We start from the raw sequence: 20,063 nt of genomic DNA on the forward strand, positions 1-20,063 counted from the left end.
GGTTTCGCCTGTACCCATTCTAAGATGCACCATAGGTGTGGCCCCACCCATTACCCCCCTCCACCCTGACTTTCCCCCTCCCTTCCCTCCCTTGGCCCTTTCCCCATATTCTTGTGCTATAGTTGGGTTATAGCCTTCATATGAAAGCTATAAATTAGCTTCATAGTAGGGCTGAGTACATTGGATACTTTTTCTTTCATTCTTGAGATACTTTGCTAAGAAGAATATGTTCCAGCTCCATCCATGTAAGCATAAAAGAGGTAAAGTCTCTATCTTTCTTTAAGATAATATTGCATAATATTCCATGGTATACATGTACCACAATTTGCTAGTCCATTCGTGGGTCGATGGGCACTTGGGCTTCTTCCGTGACTTAGCAATTATGAATTGGGCTGCAATAAACATTCTGGTACAGATGTCTTTGTTATATTGTGATTTTTGGTCTTCTGGATATAAACCTAGTAAAGGAATTATAGGATCGAATGGCAGGGCTATTTTTAGGTCTCTAAGTATTCTCCAAACATCCTTCCCAAAGGAACGTATTAGTGTGCATTCCCAACAGAAGTATAGAAGTGCGCCCTTTTCTCCACATCCACGCCAACATCTCTGGTTTTGGGATTTTGTTATGTGGGCTATGCTTACTGGGGTTAGGTGATATCTCAAAGTAGTTTTGATTTGCATTTCTCTGATGATTAAGGATGATGAGCTTTTTTTCATGTGTTTGTAGATTGTGAGTCTGTCTTCTTTAGAGAAGTTTCTCTTCAAGTCCCTTGCCAAGCCTGAGATGGGGTCACATGTTCTTTTCTTGCTAATACGTTTGAGTTCTCTGTGGATTCTGATTATTAGACCCTTATCGGAGGTATAACCTGCAAATATTTTCTCCCATTCTGAGAGCTGTATGCTTGCTTTACTTACTTTGTTCTTGGCTATGCAGAAGCTTTTTATTTGATCAGGTCCCAGTAATGTATTTTTGATACTGCTTTAATTGCCTGGGGGGATCCTCCTCATAAAATATTCACCCAGGCTGATTCCTTCAAGAGTTTTCCCTGCCCTTTCTTCAAGTATTTGTATAGTTTCATGTCTTAAGTTTAAATCTTTTATCCAGTTTAAATCTTTTATCCATTATCTTATTAATGGTGAAAGGTTTGGGTCCAGTTTCAGTCTTTTACAGATTGCCAGCCAGTTCACTCAGCACCATTTGTTAAATAGGGAATCTTTTCCCCACTGAATGTTTTTAATTGGCTTGACAAAGATCAAATAACGGTAAGTAGATGGATTCATCTCTTGGTTCTCTATTCTGTTCCAGACATCTACTTCTCTGTTTTTGTGCCAGTACCATGCTGTTTTGATCACTATTGATTTATAGTACAGTCTCAGGTCTGGTAGCATGATTCCTCCTGCTGTGTTTTTCTTGCTGAGTAATGTTTTGGCTATTCGAGGTTTTTTCTGATTCCATATAAAACAAAGTATTATTTTTTCAGTATCTTTAAAATATGACAATGGAGCTTTGATAGGAATTACATTAAAATTATATATTGCTTTGGGTAGTACAGACATTTTAATGATGTTTATTCTTCCCAGCCATGAGCATTGTATGTTTTTCCATTTCTTAACATCTTCAGCTATTTCTTTTCTTAAAGTTTCATAGTTCTCTTTGTAGAGATCTTTCATGTCCTTTGTTAGGTATACTCCCAAATATTTCATCTTCTTTGGCACTACTGTGAAAGGAATAGAGTCCTTGACTGTTTTTTTGGCTTGGTTATTGTTGGTATATATAAAGACTACAGATTTATGGGTGTTGATTTTGTAGCCTGAGACATTTCTATATTCCTTGATCACTTCTAAAAGTTTTGTAGTAGAATCCCTAGTGTTTTCCAGATATATGATCATATCATCTGTGAAGAGTGAAAGTTTGATCTATTCTGACCCTATGTGGATATCCTTGATTGCCTTTTCTTCCCTAATTGCAATGGCTAAAACATCCATTACAATGTTAAAGAGCCAGAGACAATGGGCAACCTTGCCTGGTTCCTCATCTAAGTGGAAATGATTTCAATTTAACTGCATTCAATACGAAATTGGCTATGGGTTTGCTGTAGATGGCCTCTATTAGTTTAAGAAATGTCCTTTCTATACCAATTTTCTTAAGTGTTCTGATCACAAAGGGATGCTGGATATTATCAAAAGCTTTTTCTGCATAAATTGAGAGAATCATATGGTCTTTATTTTTTAGTTTCTTTATGTGCTGAATTACATTTATGGATTTACTTATATTGAACCAGCCTTGAGAACCTGGGATAAATCCCACTTGGTCATGGTGTATAAGTTTTTTGATTTGTTGTTGGTTTCTGTTTGTTATGATCTTATGGAGGATTTTTGCATCAATATTCATTAGTGATATTGGTCTATAATTTTCTTTTCTTGTTGGGTCTTTCCCTGGTTTAGGAATCAAGGTGATGTTTGCTTTGTAGAATGTGTTGGGTAGTATTCCTTCTTTTTCTATGTTTTGGAACAGGTTTAGTAATATAGGTACTAGTTCTTCTTTAAAGGTTTGGTAGAATTCTGACGTAAAGCCATCTGGTCCTGGGCTTTTCTTTTTAGGGAGACTTTGTATAGTTGATGCTATTTTGGAACTTGTTATAGGCCTGTTCAACATTTCCACTTCATTCTGGCTAAGTCTTTTTAGGTGGCGTATTTCCAAGTATTGATTGATTTCTTTCAGATTTTCATATTTCTGAGAGTAAAGTTTCTTGTAATATTCGTTAAGGATTTTTTGAATTTCTGAGAGGTCTGTTGTTATTTTATCATTACCATTTATGAGTGATGAAATTAGAGATTTTACTATTTTTTTACTGGTTAGGTTGGGCAAAGGTTTATCTATTTTATTGACCTTTTCAAAAAAAACAACTTTCGGATGTATTGATCTGTTGTATAATTCTTTTGTTTTCAATTTCATTTAATTCTACTCTGATTTTGGTTATTTCTTTGCTTCTGCTGGGTTTGGGATTGGAATGTTCTTCCTTCTCCAATTACTTAAGATGTCCCATTAAATTATTAACTTTCTCTCTTTCCGTTTTCTTAAGGAAGGCTTGCAGTGCTATAAATTTCCCTCTTAGGACTGCCTTGGCAGTATCCCAGAGGTTCTGATAATTCGTGTCTTTATTGTTGTTTTGTTCCAAAAATTTGATGACTTTCTTTTTTTTTAATGATTTTCTTCTTAATCTTATGTATATCCCATCTATCCTTCAGCATAAGGTTATTTAGCTTCCATGTTCTTGTATGGGTATGCAGATTCCTGTTGTTATTGAGTTCAACTTTTATTCCATGATGGTCTGAGAAGATGCAAGGAATATTTTCTTTCTTTTCTTTTTTTTTTTTTTTTAATTTTCTGAGGTTAGATTTGTGGTCTAGGATGTGGTTGATTTTGGAGTATGTTCCGTGGGCTGATGAGAAGATCGTGTAGTCAGTTTTGTTGGAATGAAATGTTCTATAGATGTCTGTTAAGTCCAGATGTTGAATGGTTAAGTTTAAATCTTAGATTTCTTTGCTTAGCTTCTTTTTGGAGGATCTATCTGGCACTGCTAAAGGGGTGTTAAAATCTCCAAATACTATGGAACTAGAGGAAATCAAGTTACTCATGTCTGTTAGAGTTTCTCTTATAAATTGAGGTGCGTCCTGGTTGGGTGCATAAATATTAATAATTGAAATCTCATCATATTGAGTATTACCTTCAACAATATGAAGTGTCCATTCTTATCCTTCCTTATTTTAGTTGGTTTAAAGCCTATTGCATCTGCAAATAGGATTGCAATGCCTGCTTTTTTCTGTTTTCCATTTGCCTGGAGTATAGATGACCATCGCTTCACCTAGAGTCTTTATGTGTCTTTTAATGTAAGATGAGATTCTTGTATGCAGCAGATATCTGGCTTGAGTTTTTATATCCAGTCAGCCAATCTGTGCCTCTTTAGAGAACAATTTAAACCATTCACATTAATTGAGAATATTGATAAGCCTTTTGGGAGTCGGGTGGACATTTTTAATCCTTTTGCGACTATGGAAGTTGGAATTTAATCAAAATTTTCTAGGCGGGTTTACTTTTCTGGTTGAAGATTATGCTTGTCTTTATGAAGGATAGGTCTGAGAATATCCTGGAGAGCTGGTTTGGTTGTGGCAAATTTCTTCTACATGTGAATGTCATTAGTATTTAATTTCTCCATTATAAATGAAGCTCAGTTTAGCTGGGTACAGGATCCTGGGTTGAAAGTTATTTTATTTTAAGAGATTAAAAGTCGATAACCATCCTCTTCTAGCTGGAAAGGTTTCAGCAGAGAGATCTGCAGTTATTCTAATATTCTTCTCCTTGTAGGTAATGGTTTTCTTTCATCTGGCTGCTTTCAGAATTTTCTCCTTCATATTTACTTTAGTGAAATTGATTATGATGTGTCTGGGGGATGTCTTGTTCGGTTTCAGTCATGCTGGAGTTCTGAAACTGTTCACTATCTGAATTTCAGAATCTCTTTGCATGTCTGGAAAGTTTTCTTTCATAATCTCATGGAGAAGAGACTCTGTACCTTGTGAAGCCATTTCATCACTTTCAGGGATCCCTACAAGATGAATATTAGTTTTCTTCGAATTATCCCAGATCACTCTTAGAGAGTTATCTGTTTTGCCCTCCATTTCTCTTCCTCTTTGAGAGTTTGGGAGTGTTCGAAAGGTTTGTCTTCCATGTCAGAAATCCTTTCTTCTGCTTGCTCCATTCTGTTACTGAGGGATTCTACTGTGTTTCTCAGATCTCTGAGGGCTGCAACTTCGTGTCTCAATGTGTCAAAATCTTTGGTTATTTTGCCTTTGATTTCGTTGAATTCTTGAAACATCTTTTGGGTTACTGCTTGGAATTCTAATTCGATTTTATTTACTTTCCAGATTCTAAATTCGATTTCTGACATTTCAGCTATTTGTTTGTGTGTGGGATCTTGTCTTGTGCTATGTCTGCCCCTTTGTTCCTTGTGGGAGTTGATCTACTCTGATTATTCATATTGCCAGAGTTTTCCTTTGATTTTGTCTCATGATTGTTTTTCACCGTTGCCTCTGGCCATCCTCTGAGTTGGGGTGGTGTCTCTCCGAGATGATACCCCAGTGGGATCACTCTATTTTTGCTGGATATTTGTAGGGAGTGACCCTGTTCAGCTCTTCTGGGGCTGCCCCAGACAGGGAGTTCTGGTTGTGGAAGCAGCTCCGGAGTGCGACACCCCCGGATCTAGCAACAGGGTGAGGGGTGGTGCACACGGTTCTGGGTGTGCCTGGCACCCAGTGACTTTGGCACAGAGGGCCCAAGTGTTTAACAGTCTCTGCCCAGGAGAAGGGCTCTGCGCAGAGGCAGGGATGGCTCCAGAGGGCACATGGCTACCAGAGTCCCTGGCCCCTGAGCGGGCTGGTGTGGAGACAGGGAGGGTACAGGAGAGTGGACATGGGGTTGCACAGCTCCCAGAGTTCCTGGTGAGGGCATGGGGAGGCCTGGCGGGTGGAGTAGCAGTTCCTGGCACAGCTCTTACCGGGGTCTGGGAGGGTTCCGATCACGGGTTGCAGCGCAACTCTTCCAGAGGTCCGGAAGGGTGCCGATCACGGGTTGCGGCGCAGCTCTTCTGGAGGTCTGGGAGGGTTGCCTTAGTAGGTTTTTAAAACACCTCTTTTGTTTAGAAGAAATGGGTACGTGTGCACGCACACACAATATATACAATGTGGCTGACTCATGGATGTATAGGGAAGACTGAAGCCACCCACTGAAGAATGGACTTTGCTTTCAAGAACACATTAATTATTTCTAAGTATTGACATATTTAGAATCATAAGGTAAGTTTCAAAAATCTATATAGCATATTTTTTATCACAATGCTATCAAAAACCACAGCTACCAATTCCCATTTATGTGGAAATTAAGAATTATAACTGTAAAGTATGCATAAAAATTACTGAAATAGACACCACCTGTGGCTCAGTGGCCCCATATACCGAGGGTGGCAGGTTCAAACCCCGCCCCTGCCAAAATGCAACAAAATAATAGCCGGGCATTGTGGCTGGTGCCTGTAGTCCCATCTACTCGGGAGGCTGAGGCAAGAGAATCACCTAAGCCCAGGAGTTGGAGGTTGCTGTGAGCTGTGTAATGCCATGGCACTCTACCAAGGGAACACAGTGAGACTCTGTCTCTACAAAAAAAAAAAAAAAAAAAAATTACTGAAATATTAGAAAATAATTTAATCTGTAATAATGAAAATATTATGTCAAAACTTAGGGGATTCAGTTAAATCCCTGCATACCCTGGTCTGGTTTTTAAATTTCTCAAATATTGGCATTCCCAGAATTTAGAACTTGTTTATATTAGGTTATTAATACGAAGTATCTTATTTCTTTAAGTACTAAGTTTGACAGTTGATGTCTCTGACATTTTACTTTGACACTTTTTGTTTTTTTTCATTTTGAAGGTGCCTTATTCTTTCAAACACACCATTTTGGCTTCTGATATTCTTCCATTTGTGTTATTTTTGAATATGAGTTCCATGATGGAACAAATGCAACTCAGACCACTCAAAATATCAATAAAGAGTTTGGGAAGGATGTAGCTAATGGCTGCACTGTACATGGATTGTTTAAGAAGTTCCCTTCTGGTGATTTTAATCTTACAAAAGCCATGTGGGCTACCTGAGACCCAGGTGGATAAGGATGAGCTGAAAACTGCAGTAAAGGAGAATCCATCTCAACCCAGGTGTGAAAGAGCAGGGAAGTTTGACATTACTATTCCAACAATATTGAATCGTTCAAACAAATCAGCAAGCTAAAGAATCTGGTTAGATGGGTTCCACATAAATTAAATGAGCATCAAAAGAGAAATTATCTCAAAGCTCGCCTTTCTTTGCTGTCATGACATAAAGGGGGATGAAAAATGGATTCCTTTTTTACAATAACAAGCATTCATCAGTTCATCACAATGACTAGGTAAAGATGAAGTGCCAAACACAGTCCAAAACCAAATATTCATCAAAAAGGGTAATTGTGTCTGTGTGGTCAGCACCGGTGTTATGCACCACAGCTTCATGAAACCTGGTCAATCGATAACAGGAGATGTTGACTGCAACAAATTGTATGAAATGAGGAGGATGCTTGATATTGAGGGTCCGAGATTGGTCAACAGAGCCAGGCTACTCTTCTTGAAAGACCACCTGTCACATAAACAACACTGCTCAAACGACAGAAGGTGGACTTTAGACTCTCCATCACCCACCACACTCACCAGACCTTGCACCAACTGACCACCACTTCTTCCAGGCTTTGGACCACTACTTGCAAGAAAAAATATCTGATTCTCAACAAGCTGTGTAAAACACATTTACCAATTTCATTACCAATCGCTCTCCAGGCTTTTTCTCTGCTGACATGAACAGGCTACTGCTAAGATGGCAAAACTGTGTTGACACTTTAGGTGCATACTTTGGTTAATTGTACTGCTTCTTCTTTGCCATATAATAAAATAAACTTTTTATTCAAAATCGAACTTCTCAGATTTAATGACCTAATGGCTTTTCCCAGGCTTCCTGTTCTTTTTTAGTAATATCACTCAAGCCTTGCCTTCACCTCTCTGTTATATGCTAAGGAATTCTGACTTCCCATTGATGACTGTAAAATGCTTTGATCTACGAAGGACGCTAGGAAGGCAGACGCTGGTGGAGACTGTGCCCATTTTGTCTTTTGCCTTTTTCTTTGATACTACACACAGAGGTCAATGGAACTGTAAGACGGGGAAAACATAAAATGCCCTGTGAAATAATGACTTCCAAATTTTTTCTTGATGCCTCACTAAATGACCTCTGGAAATACTGTAATACAGAAAGTTAAGAAAACATTCTTAAGATTTTAAAATTCACATCCCAAACACCTTTCCTTATACTGAGCCACATTTAAATGGGGCCTTGGTGTGTGCCACACCTTTTGGGGGCAAGACATGATTGCAAGAGGGACTTTACCTAACAAATGCTATCAGTGTAACCTGGCTTATTGTATCCTCAATGAATCCCCAACAATAAAAAAAAAATAAAAAAATAAAAATAAAAAATGCCCCTCTTCTGGTTAACTTTGGACATGGATATGTGGGTCTGCTTTAGCATCTGAGGAAAGGACAAAATGTGAGTGCTTAACAGCATTTATTCCCAGACATGTGTAGACATCCTGCAGTGTTCCCTTCATAAAAGCAACTAAAACAGGGCCCCCAAAAGTTAATAGGATGTACTTAGAGAAATCAACTGTCTTTGCATTCATAGTCCCTGCCCACCACCATCGGGAGAAGAATGCTGTCCACAGAACAGAATTTGAAGTAGGATATCAAGATTGACACCGCTTCACAAATATCTACTTGATACACTACAATTTCTCATTCTCAATTATCTTAAAACACAGAAACACACAAACAAAATAGTGTTTTTTTCTAAGTTTGTTAAGTGCTTACTTTTGGCTTTTGGTTTGTCCAGTCCCTGACAAACCCAGCAGCTGTTCTCTGCTCAGGTTATTTCTCTCATTATTTCTTGGAATAATGTAAATTAATGTCCTTACTACTATTTCACTTTGCTATAATTGCCACTTCAAACCCAAAAGAATAGCCAAATGGTTTTTAGAAGTTGGAGGTGTGAGGAGTCATTGATTTCTGTGCAATATGAACATAACAACGTAGGCAGCTCTTCCACAGCTAGTAACAGTGGTCCGTGCTTTTGAAATAAAAGAAGCAAAAAAAGTGAAGTAAGTGAAATAGCCTTTTATGTTTAGGACATCAATGTGAACTGTACAAAAATAACATAAGCATGTGATTCTGGCCTCTGTAGACAATTGTCATTTGTTTAGTTGAGCAGAACCAGTCCTCTGTAGTGATACTTTATACCAGTGAGAAGCAGTGAATTTGGAAATTTTAAGTCTTTCTTTATTCTGTGTTTGGAAGAGGCCCTGAAAACTTTGGTTCACTTCCAAGGAATTCCAGACTTTGTTTTTTCCTGTTATTTCTTTTCCCTCCATTTAGTAGTGGGAGAATAGACTTCAGAGAGAAATAATCTGGAGTTTACGGTACAAGTTTTAGAATAGAAAAAAAGTAATAGTGTTTTTACTTGATTTGATCAAAGATTATTTGCCTTATATAGGTCTTATCTCTTTTTAAAAGTTGGAATATTCTCATTCTAATCTGTCACTTAAGATTTGTAATTTTTTTCTACATTTAAGTTATTAAATTTTTATGTTTGTAATAAAATCATATTTTTTAATTTGGCACTCTTTTTAAGTGCTATTTTGTTGTTATTGGTTTTGGACATAAAAAATGATTTAAAAATATGTCAATAACTTTTTAAATCTTGTCCTACATGGTTCCTGGCTTTAGTATAAAGCTTAATTGTTCCTGTCTTTTTACCATTATGTTATATAAAATATTTTTTCCTCAGAGCAATTTGAAATGCCTGTGTTTACATTTTAGCTATTAGTTTATCTGCAATAAATTTTAGGGCATATAGGGAAAAATAAGATTAATTCTTATTGTGCAGAATTCTTTACACATTAACTACTGAATTGGAGATACTAATAATTTCTTCAGATAGCTATTAGAAGAATCAACTTGAAATATATCTAAAGAAATTAGCAATTAGCTCAATAGCAGCACTAGAATTAATATTACCGAGTCTACATTTACTTTATTACTGAAAAGTAGATTATGATTCTTATCCAATTTCAGACCACTTTATCTACACGTCTCTTTTTAAACCTGCCAGTGAAAAGATATTCCATAAAATCTTAGTATATATTTCTGAGAAGGATTTTTCTGAATTCTCTTCATATTTCTCTGTATTTTCAAAACTTTCTTCAAAGAATACATAGTATTTTCAGTCAGCAAAAAAACTTTTCTAACATTTCTCCCCTCCCTCAACATGGTACTAGAGAGTAAAGAAAGTCACTCTAAAAAATGCTGAAAATAAGAGAAAGGACAAGACTAGAAAAAAAAAAAAACTTTTTGTAAATTATTTAAAGGTAGAGGCAGACAGAATAATTCTGTTTGTTAAAGTGGGACAGAGTGAGCTCAGGTACACAGATGGGAAGTGGATGTTGGAGCTGGTGTTCAGGGTGGTGATCCGTGGAAAAGCAAAGCACTAGATTAGGAGAAAGGCCTACAAGTATCGTTGATTCTCATTATCTGTAGGTTCTGTACTTGCTAATTTGTGTATGTATTAAAATTTGTTACCCCCAAGTCAATAATGACTGTGAATGGTCATGTGTGGATATACACAGAGTGGCAAGTAATTTCAGTCATCTGACAAGCACTTCTCTGGCTGAGGGTAACCAGGTGATTCTCTGCCCTCTTCCTTCAGCTTTTCTGTGAGTGATCTTTTCAGGACCTATATGGTGCCATAGTTTTCACACTTTTTGGTGACTTTCTTGGGGATTTTACTGAATAAAATGGCCCCAAAGTATAATGATGAAGTTCTGTCTTCCTAGGTACAAAGAAAGTGTGATGTGTCTTACGCTTTGTTCAGGTATGAGATACAGTGCTCTTGTCCAGAAATTCAATGTTGATAATGAATCAAAATATTTATTATATGTCTTTAAAAAGAAACACACATAAAACAAGGTTAGCTATTGATGACTGATAAAAACAAAATGTAGTGACGAATGGTTTCCAGAACCCGCATTTTCTATTTCCCCTGGGAACAATGGTGCAGTGGAGATTTATCAACATGTTTTCTACATTGAAGATAAATCTTTACATGTTTGTAGTAAACTCATGTTTTCTAATTTTTTGCTGTTTTTATTCACTAGTTCAGGGTCTGCAATAATTTTATAGATCATAAGTACTTTGAAAAACCAGATACAACTATAATTGGTTGGAATATGACCTGCCTAACACAGTGGCCCTCCACCATGGATACAGAGGGATCCTCTGAAGGATGAACATTTAAAAAATGCAGAGACCAGGGACCATGCCAGGGCATGAAAATCTCGATCTAGAGGTTGATGCCTCTGCTGTGCTGGTTTTTAATTGTCCTCATCTAAGTCCAATGTTTTTTCTTTCCTACTAACTTTATGACTCAACAAAGTAGAAGTGTTGGTTGGAAGACTTTTTTCAAAAGAGGACAGCAGCCGGGATATGGCCCTATCCTCCTTCCTCTCAGTCCCCTGGAATGCAACAATGGTGCCTTGAACTTTACTAACCAACTTGGTTCATGAGGCAATTATGAAAATGACAAGCTGTGAATAGTTTAGTTTGACTTACCAGCTAGTATAGTAACTCCACTCCAGCAATCCTGGATGCCACATGAATCTAATATCCTTTATAACAGTGTTTCTTAATCCTCATTTCCTCACAAGCCTCTTTGCACTCTACAATCAATCCCTAGCATTTAACCTCGTATATATTTTTTCTTCTGTCATCCCACTCCTAGAAAAAAAGGCAATCTTGTCCCTCTATTTTCCACACTTGCATAGATGCAGTTGAGTAAAGCTAGGGGAAACCGGGTCTCTTACTTGACATGCACAGCAAAAAAGCAGGTCATTAGAGCTGTGCAGCAATGGGACATTTTCCTTCCTCATCTCCTTTATTTTCTCACTTTCCTAGATGACTGTTTTATACCTTTTCTCTCCTCCAATCTCTTCTCCCAACTTTTTTTTCTGAGCTGTTGACTGCACTTCCTATTTCACTGAGAACACAGAAGTACTTAAAAGAGGTAAATAGAATAATGTATTCAATATGCTATTAACCTAAAACTGTATATACATGTATAGCAAACTAATCTTGCAAGAATAAGTGCACATTTTAACCAGAAAAAAGAGAAAATATTAAAGGTATACTTAAAGTAGAAAAAAATGGTCATAAAAGAAAGTCTTGGTCAGTGTTATGGAATAGAAATAAAAATGTAAATGTATGAATAAATATAAATAAGCAAATATCGAATGTATTTTCCTATAATAAGCCCTAAAGTAGAACTAGGATGAATGCTTTTAAACTAGTAAAATGGTGGAAAGCATTAATCATTTCAAAATACTTGAAGAAAGGAGAAAACTAAAAGAGAATACAGCTAAAGGAAATTTAAATAGAGTACCTGCTAATAATTAAAAATAAATCCAAGTACATCAGTAGCAACCATGAATATAATGAATATAAATAGATGAAACACTCCAGAGAAAAGACAATGATTGTTAAGATATGAATAAAAATCTAGCTATATTCTATTTATAACTGAAGTCCCCAACCCCAGGGTATGGTTGCCTGTTAGGAATGGAGTCTCACAGCATCACCCCCTGAACACCACCTCTTGCCCCACCACTTCCCCACCCCATCCCACCCCATTCATGAAAAAATTGTCTTCCATGTAACCAGTCTGTAGTGTCAAGAAGGTTGGGGCCCATTGATTTCTAAGATGTATACTAGAAACATCAGGCCACAAAATGTGTGAAAATCTGATAAACAATTACATGTCTGGCTAAAAGTGACAACAAAGGAAAGTTAACTGTACTGAAAAGAGAATGTCACAATGAGAGATAACTAGAAAACTCTGTAAATGTAAGAATTCATAGTTACATAAGCAACCACACTGGCATTCAAAAAATACTGAGAAGGGATAATGGAAAACTACATATTAAAATGTGTGGACTACAAGCAATTCAGTTTTTAAGATAAATTAATAGCCTCAAATTAACTAAATAAAAAGAATAAAAATTTTAAAATGAGAATAAGAAAAGAAAAAGCTCCTGACATTGAGAAGCTGGCCTGTGAATCTCAGCCAGACCTAGCGTCCTCTAGTTGAACACGAACACAACTTCTCTGTCCCCATGACAGACCAAGAACAAAATAAGACTGTTCTTTAGTAGGTTTGTATACAGAAAAAGTATAATAAACATTTTTCTAAACCACAAAACAATGGTACATCCCTGTCTCCCAGGTAATATGAATGATGGCTACTTTTTGGCTAATTACAGCATTGGCCTCTCTCTAATCTTCCCTTCTTCTAGACAAGATGTATTCAGATACCCAGTCAGACAATTACCCCCACCTTCTGAAGGCAGCCAACCCACAGTAAAGTCTTGCTTCTTAATAGCTTCTCATCGCAATAAGCAATAAATATAACTTGTTCCAATGGTTTTGAGCTGGAGGACATTGACAAAAAATAATGGGTCATATACTTCATTAAAGAAGATACAAATTATGAGATCAATAGCACATTAACAAAAATAAAATAGAATAAAGGAAATACATAAGATCAAAGTTAATTCAATAACAAATGCACATTAAGTAGACTTTAGTAATAAAAAGAGCTAAAGTTAATCACTGAAAAAGACTTATATAAAAGGCAAACTCCAGTCAAGAAATACAAAGAAATAAGGCACACATACTCAATATTAGATATGGAAAAATATGTGGGGGATGAATTGAGAGGCAACAAAATATATTTTGAGCAAATGTAGGTCAATAATTGTGAAAACCTAAAAGAAAAGGATAAATTCTTTAAAACTTGCCAAAACAGACTTCAAAATAACAATGTGAGATGAATAAATAATTCTATTAGCATTAAATAAAATTTTACACAGTTAAAAATCTTCCCAAAAAGAAAACACAATGGTGCAATGATTTTATAGATGAATTCTAATGAACGTTTGAGTATCAGATCACTACAATCTTACATAAACTCTTTAAAGAACATACAAATAGAATATTTTACACTTATGTTATACAACAAATACAATGTTGACTTTAAAAATCAGAAAAGTATAGTCTGAGAAAATAATATCATATGCAAATCACAAGTACAAATGTTGATGTGAACATCTCAAACTAATTATTAACAAATATAACCCATATAATGAATCACTCCAAGGCTGATTTCATCATAGCAAATCAAATTGAATTTAATTTCAAAAAATATTTTCACTTGATAAAGGCAAAGGATCATATGACTATCTCAATAAAATAAGTATATCTCATCATTCATTCATGATAAATGCTTCTTATCAAACTAGCAATAGAAGGAATACCACATCATAATAAGACCTACCTAAGAAATACATATGACATCCACTTTGTAAATGGGTAAATGTTAGAAGCACTCTATTAACATAAGGAATATCAAAAGAACATCCAATCCAGGTATTTTACCAAATCCATTACTTATTCACTGGAGCTTAACAAGTGCAGTAAGAGTATTAAAAATTTATAAAATTAGAAAGAAGGAAATATAATTCTTACTAATTACACACTACAAAACCATATGCGCAAGTATTTCAAAAGAATTTAAAAGTAAACTATTGAATTATCAAGAAGATTTATTAAGGTCCCCGATACAATACAAATAGACAAAAATCAATTGCATTTTCTATGTGCTAGCAACAGTTAGAACATATAATTAAAAATAAATATCATCCACTGTAACAACAATACATAAAGTGCTCTGACTGAAATCTAGCAATGAATTAATAAGTATTTTAAATAAAATGTCAGGCATATCATGCCCATGAATAGGGACTAATCAATGCAAAGAGGTCAATTCTCCCAAAGGAGTCAATGCATTTACAATTAAAATGTTTCACTACCTTGTTGGTTTGTTTTGAGGAATAGTGCAAAAAAGTCTAAAATGCACATGGAAAAGCCAAAACATACAGTTCAAGACAATAATTAGGAAAAAGAAAATAAAGATTTGCCTTGCCAGATTTCACGACTAACAATAAAACTACAGTAATTAAGACTGTGTGGTGTTGTCATTGGCATTATAAAATTTGCCAGTAGAATAGAACAGAGTGCCCAGAAACAGGCTCATACAGGATAGAGAGACTTGATTTGGTAGAGACAGTTTTGAAGGTCAGTAGGAAAGAAAAGGTTATTCAGTCTTTTTCAGTTTAGGACAATAGGTTGTACATACAGGAAAAAAAAAAAAACTCCTACAGACACAACCATTAATATGAAATAGATCAAATATTTAAATATGAAACTGAAAATCCGTGGCAGGTGAATTTCAAAATGGCCCCCAATTATTTTCATCTCCTGTTATTTAATCTCTTGTATAATCTCTTCCTCTTGTGTGTGGGTAGGACTTGTGACTTGCTTGTAATGAACAGAATACTGAGATGATAATGGGTGTCACTTTTGTAATTACAGTAAATTGTTAGCAGAATTTCTCTCTTCCTGGCTTTAAGGATGTGAGTTGCTATTATGGAAAGGGCAACACATAAGCTACTGAGGGTGGCCTCTAGGCATCAGCCATAAAAACATTTAGACTTTTGGTCCAACAACCTACATGGAACTAAATCCTGTCAAAAACCATGTAAGCTTGGAAACATATTCTTCCCCAGTTGAGTCTCAGATGAGATTGCTACCTTTGCCAACAGCATAATTACAGCCTTGAACAACACTAAACCACAAGACCAACTATGCCCTGGCTTGTTCATGAACCACAAATCTGTGGGACTATAAAGGCATATGGTTTTTAAGCCACTAAGTTTATAGCAATGAGGTCAGGCAGCAATAGACATCTATTAAAAAAAAAAATAAAGTGCTGAGAAGAAAATATGAGAGAGTATTTTTAGGGACAACACCTAGAGAAAGATTTTTAGAAAATATTTGTACTTGTATAAATAATAAAGGAAAACACTGACATATTCGATTACCTTGAAATTAAGAATATCTGAGTATCTACAGATAATCACAAAGGTCATAAATGCCAAAACTCATCCACAATACATATAACCAAAAAAGGATTGGTATTCATAATATCAGACAAACATGAATGCACCAACAAAACATTTAACTCAAATAAAAAGGGTTAAAAGATGTGACCTAAATTTCATTTCACAGAAGAAACACAAATGGTAAAGATGAAGACTACTGTGTTGGTGGGGGGATACGTGTGTATACATATGCATGTGCACTTGTGCTTAGATGCTCTAAGTCAATTATCAGAGGGATATCAGTGAAAACCAAAATGTGACATTCTGTATCCCACTAGACAGAAAAATATTGAAAAGTCCAAAAATGTCCAGTCTGGGGGAAAAAATCTAGAGCAACAGAAGCTCTTTTGTATTAACTGAAGTTTCAATTTATACCAACAATGTGGAAGATAATTTGGCATTACCTAGAATAGTTGACGATGTTTACATCATATTAACCCTGAACATTTCAGCCCTAGAGATATATTCTAGAAAGGAAGATGAAGTGGGTTGTGTGTGGGTGGGAATATTCTGGGTACAAACCAAAACATTATTGCACATATAATAATTTTTGTACATGAACAATTTTTGTACATGTACATTATAGAAGATATTTAAGAATTTTAATAGAACATGCTCGAGTCAACAAAAGTTAGAACTATCCCCCAAATCCATCAACAAGCCAAAAGATAAATAATGTATGATATGTTCACACAATGGCATACTCTGAAACATGGTGGAACTATGTGACCTCCACCTACAAACATCACATGCATTAGAAAAAGAAAATCGTGAACAAAGAAAAACAAGTTGTAAGAGAATATATGCAGCACGTTACTATTTAAATGAAGTTTAAAAACATGCAGAATTATACAATATGTTGATTAAGACAGAGATGATGGAGCTATAAAGAAAATCAAGGAAGTGGTGAACACAATATCCAGGACACGTTCTCTCTGGGAAGTTTGGGAGAAGCAGAGTATGTCAGCATGGTATGTCTGGTGGATGGCTCAACCACTAGTATTAATTGTGCTCTTCTTAGGGTTGTTGGGAGGGTACATTAATGTTTTTTTTTTTTAACCATATTTTATATTACATATACTTTGTAGCATATTGCATAATGTGTGAGTGTATGAATTCTAATTCTGAATCCAAGATCTGACCACAGCAAATTATCAATAATATAGGGATGAGAATCCAACTTCTCTGCCAGGGTCAGTACACCTTTCATTGTCAACACATTACTACAATCCATTTTGCACACTCAAATACCTCCAATTTAATATGTAGTGGTAGTAGAATTGGCTTATACAAGTGTGAATACAGTAATGGTTTCTAACTGTCTACAGATCACCAATAAAGGGTGTGGACAGAAATATCCAAGAAAAGAGAAGGAGTCTTGGCGACTGGGGTGTGTGACCTACTATCATAGCACTATGGCAACAACTGGTCCTATGGCAGGGGAACAAACTCTCTCATTCTCTCCACTGTAATCTAGAGGCACCAGAATTTGTACCTGGGTGCCAATCAACAGCCATAGGAGAAAGAAAGCATCCAAACTTAAAAAGCACCAACCAGAAGATGAGGTACTATGGAATTTTACATCAACCAAAAGAATATGTGTGAATGACATGTGAATTAACAAACATTAATTATAGATGTATTAGACAATTTTACCTTAAGGTAAGTAATAATATGGACATGAACATTAATTTGTAATATGAATACACTTCCTCCAACTGGTTTCCATTTATCCCATCATCATACCCAGTGGAGTAAATACAATGTTCACACATACTCTTAGACACACCCAGGTTTATGCATACTTAATAAGTGGGAAAATTAATGTAGAAAAAATACAATTAATTTATAATTGAGAAGATAACAAATAACTACCAAATGAAGGTGTGACAATGAAGTTATGTCTAATGTTATGCAAATGGCACTTGTGACATAAAATGAAATTGAATAATGGCATCAACGATGAATTCAGAAACTTCCATAGTTCCATAAATTCCGGAAGTAAATAAACTATGCACTGAAAGTAAAAAATTAGCTCTAGAAACAAAGATGTTAAAATAAAGTTTGAATAAAATTGTTTTTTAAAATATGAGCATGAAAAAGCAATATTTTTAAATTAATATATTAATTGTGTAACTATTAATTTACAGATTGGTGAAACTCAATGAATATATTAAATACTAAAGTAATGTCTGATTATTTTGTCTACATATCTTAACTACATATAGTCACATTAACTGAAAACATTTTCTTACCAGAAAAATACATCACATTACATATGAGTGTGCCTTCTCTTTGGGCACATACAGTAATAGAATTAAAGTAAACATACTCTGCTACCCTACCCCCCAAGTCAGTAAGACTGGAGAACTGGAGGTGGTCACAAAGAGGAAATAAATACTTTTCTGTTAATTTTCACACTTAATCCTTACATCAACTTCGAGGAAGATTCGTATCAAAGACTGGAGATCTAAAATTAAGAAGCTTGCCGACGATCTCAGAGCTAGCAGATAATGACCCAGGGCATTTGTACACATTTCTAATTCCAAAGCTCATATCATATATAAACTTGTTAAATAGGTAATGTATTTAATGGAAATGTCTCCCTTCAGATAAAGGAAGGGAATGGGGGAAGGGTAAAATGGAGACGTGTGCAAAACCCACCAGTAAAACCCGCTCAGACAGAGAAAATCACAAATATCTCTTAAGGTACTGGAATTGTGTCAAATTTTATAGGCATATACAAACTCTGATCTTTCCATTCACGTGTTCAATGATGCAATATTTTAGATAGTTTTATAGTTATTCTTCAGAAAAAGAGAAAGAAACAGCTGCATGTGTGTCCATCTCAGTTTTCTTTGATAAATCTAGAGAGAAATAACCACAAGTTAGTTGGTGCACAGCGGTCAGCTGTAAGCATGTGGTGCTCCAGTTAGCACTGAATTAGCCAGGGGGGTCAGGCTAATGTTTAAAATGAACATAAAAATCATCTATTTTGTTGGCATGGTGTTAACTTTGAATAGCTGGGCTTTTTTAATGCACCTGTCTTATAAACAGTATCTAATGAAAGGAATTTCATCATTTCTTGGTTGTATCATTTACTTTTATACATAGAAATAAATCTCCCTCCAATGTTTTGTGAAATATTGCCTTAAGGCATCACATTAAAACGTATCAACAAAGTTAAAATAGCTATATTTTAAACACAAGTAATTTGAACAAATCAACAGCAAATTTAATCTTTTGGGATGAAAGGAATAAATAAATGAATGCATAATTTAAAAAATAAACAAATACCAATAAAAATGAGCAGAAATCTTTTGCCTTAGGTAGTAAAGGGTTGGGATCATCATGTGATGAATAAGATGAGTCTTAGCACTCGTCTTGTTTGTAGAGGGATGCCGGATTTTCATGCAGGAAAGGGAGAGTCTATACTGCTCTTTTAGCAGTGACACTGAGGGCATGCTTTGTTCCCCATTGCATTTCCAGGATTGAGAGCAGCCTGGCACTCCAGGCCTAGACACACTTAGGGAGGGAAGAGGGAGAAGAAGAGCCTGCTGGAGGCTGATTTAAATACACCACGTTACCTTTTCTGCTGCCATTACTTCGAATGAGGCTCACTCATTATCAGTCAAACCACACCCAGGCATTCTGTCTTCAGGGCAGCCTTAGATATTCAACTGTGGACCAAATATCTTTGTTATAAATGTGCTGGGGGTAGCTTAGCAGGTGGGAATTGCAGGTGAGTGTAAATGGCTTGATCTCATTTGCACTCATGGATAACCCTAGATTTATTTTGAAAGATCTACTCATTGATGGGGTTGTGCTAGGACAACTATGGACTCAAAACCTAATTAAGAAAACAAGATGAGTGATCAGCTCCCCCCAAATTTACCCAATCTCCCCCTAACTTGATAAGCTGTGCCTCGTCCTCATAACTACCCCCTGTTTCAGAAATAAACCATGTCTCTAGTACAAGTCAGCTACCACTTTTTGGTGCATTTCCTTGACACCAAATCATCACCTCCAGGGCTTCTCCTCTCCTCTTATGGATGAAAACCTAGTGGTTTGGAGTCTCTAGAGATGAACCAATCCTCATAGGCTAGGCTCATAGTTAACTGATTTTTTGTATTCTACCTTCATGCCAGTCATCACCTTGACAGTAGAAACCTCCAAAATATGGTGAATGGGAGAAGTGATGAATGAATTATGAATCCATTAGAATTTTTCTGATTAGAGTTGGAAAATTATGAATAAATGTTGGTCAAATCACTCATCAGCTCTTTTACTTTGGACTAATCCCTTGTTTGGGGTTTCACACTTATATGTAAAAA

The sequence above is a fragment of the Nycticebus coucang genome, chromosome 19, assembly GCF_027406575.1.
Source record: "Nycticebus coucang isolate mNycCou1 chromosome 19, mNycCou1.pri, whole genome shotgun sequence".
Taxonomy (NCBI): Eukaryota; Metazoa; Chordata; class Mammalia; order Primates; family Lorisidae; genus Nycticebus; species Nycticebus coucang.